This window comes from Eptatretus burgeri, chromosome 9, assembly GCF_056783735.1.
Source record: "Eptatretus burgeri isolate ZD-2024b chromosome 9, Ebu_testis_v1, whole genome shotgun sequence".
In the NCBI taxonomy this organism is placed as follows: Eukaryota; Metazoa; Chordata; class Myxini; order Myxiniformes; family Myxinidae; genus Eptatretus; species Eptatretus burgeri.
In genome coordinates, this window is record NC_140969.1 from 18148228 (window position 1) to 18150727 (window position 2500).

Genomic DNA, 2500 nt, shown 5'->3' on the forward strand with positions numbered 1-2500 from the left:
TCATTCTCTCTCATTCTCTCTCATTCTCATTCTCATTCTCATTCTCTCTCATTCTCATTCTCATTCTCATTCTCATTCTCATTCTCATTCTCATTCTCTCTCATTCTCATTCTCATTCTCATTCTCATTCTCATTCTCATTCTCATTCTCATTCTCTCTCATTCTCATTCTCATTCTCTCTCATTCTCATTCTCATTCTCATTCTCTCTCATTCTCATTCTCATTCTCTCTCATTCTCTCTCATTCTCATTCTCATTCTCTCTCATTCTCTCTCATTCTCTCTCATTCTCTCTCATTCTCATTCTCATTCTCATTCTCATTCTCATTCTCTCTCTCATTCTCATTCTCATTCTCATTCTCTCTCTCATTCTCATTCTCATTCTCATTCTCTCTCATTCTCATTCTCATTCTCATTCTCTCTCATTCTCATTCTCATTCTCATTCTCATTCTCTCTCATTCTCATTCTCATTCTCTCTCATTCTCATTCTCATTCTCTCTCATTCTCATTCTCATTCTCATTCTCTCTCATTCTCTCTCATTCTCATTCTCTCTCATTCTCATTCTCTCTCATTCTCATTCTCTCTCATTCTCATTCTCATTCTCTCATTCTCTCTCATTCTCTCTCATTCTCGCTCTCATTCTCTATCTCTCATTCTCTCTCTCTCATTCTCTCTCTCTCTCATTCTCTCTCTCATTCTCTCTCTCTCTCTCTCTCTCTCATTCTCATTCTCTCTCTCTCATTCTCTCTCTCTCTCATTCTCTTTCTCCTTCTCCTTCTCTCTCTCATTCTCTCTCATTCTCATTCTCATTCTCTCTCATTCTCATTCTCATTCTCATTCTCATTCTCTCTCATTCTCATTCTCATTCTCTCTCATTCTCATTCTCATTCTCATTCTCTCATTCTCATTCTCATTCTCATTCTCATTCTCATTCTCATTCTCATTCTCTCTCATTCTCTCTCATTCTCATTCTCTCTCATTCTCATTCTCATTCTCTCATTCTCTCTCTCATTCTCATTCTCATTCTCATTCTCTCTCATTCTCTCTCATTCTCTCTCTCTCTCTCATTCTCTCTCATTCTCATTCTCATTCTCTCTCATTCTCATTCTCATTCTCTCTCATTCTCATTCTCATTCTCATTCTCATTCTCTTTCTCTTTCTCTTTCTCTTTCTCATTCTCTCTCATTCTCTCTCATTCTCATTCTCATTCTCATTCTCTCTCATTCTCTCTCATTCTCATTCTCATTCTCATTCTCTCTCATTCTCATTCTCATTCTCATTCTCTTTCTCATTCTCTCTCATTCTCATTCTCATTCTCATTCTCTCTCATTCTCATTCTCATTCTCATTCTCTCTCTCTCTCTCTCATTCTCTCTCTCTCTCTCTCTCTCTCTCATTCTCATTCTCATTCTCATTCTCTCTCATTCTCATTCTCATTCTCATTCTCTCTCATTCTCATTCTCATTCTCTCTCATTCTCATTCTCTCTCATTCTCTCTCATTCTCATTCTCTCTCATTCTCATTCTCATTCTCTCTCATTCTCATTCTCATTCTCATTCTCTCTCATTCTCATTCTCATTCTCTCTCATTCTCATTCTCATTCTCTCTCATTCTCATTCTCATTCTCTCTCATTCTCATTCTCATTCTCTCTCATTCTCTCTCATTCTCTCTCATTCTCTCTCATTCTCTCTCATTCTCTCTCATTCTCTCTCATTCTCTCTCATTCTCATTCTCTCTCATTCTCATTCTCATTCTCATTCTCATTCTCTCTCATTCTCATTCTCATTCTCTCTCATTCTCTCTCATTCTCTCTCTCTCTCATTCTCTCTCATTCTCTCTCATTCTCTCTCATTCTCTCTCATTCTCTCTCATTCTCATTCTCATTCTCTCTCATTCTCATTCTCTCTCATTCTCATTCTCATTCTCATTCTCATTCTCTCTCATTCTCATTCTCATTCTCTCTCATTCTCATTCTCTCTCATTCTCATTCTCTCTCATTCTCATTCTCATTCTCTCTCATTCTCTCTCATTCTCTCTCATTCTCTCTCATTCTCATTCTCTCTCATTCTCTCTCATTCTCATTCTCATTCTCATTCTCATTCTCATTCTCATTCTCATTCTCATTCTCTCTCATTCTCATTCTCATTCTCTCTCATTCTCATTCTCATTCTCTCTCATTCTCATTCTCATTCTCTCTCATTCTCTCTCATTCTCATTCTCATTCTCATTCTCATTCTCTCTCATTCTCTCTCATTCTCTCTCATTCTCTCTCATTCTCTCTCATTCTCATTCTCATTCTCTCTCATTCTCTCTCATTCTCATTCTCATTCTCTCTCATTCTCATTCTCATTCTCATTCTCATTCTCATTCTCATTCTCTCTCATTCTCATTCTCATTCTCATTCTCATTCTCATTCTCATTCTCTCTCATTCTCTCTCATTCTCATTCTCATTCTCATTCTCATTCTCATTCTCTCTCATTCTCATTCTCATTCTCTCTC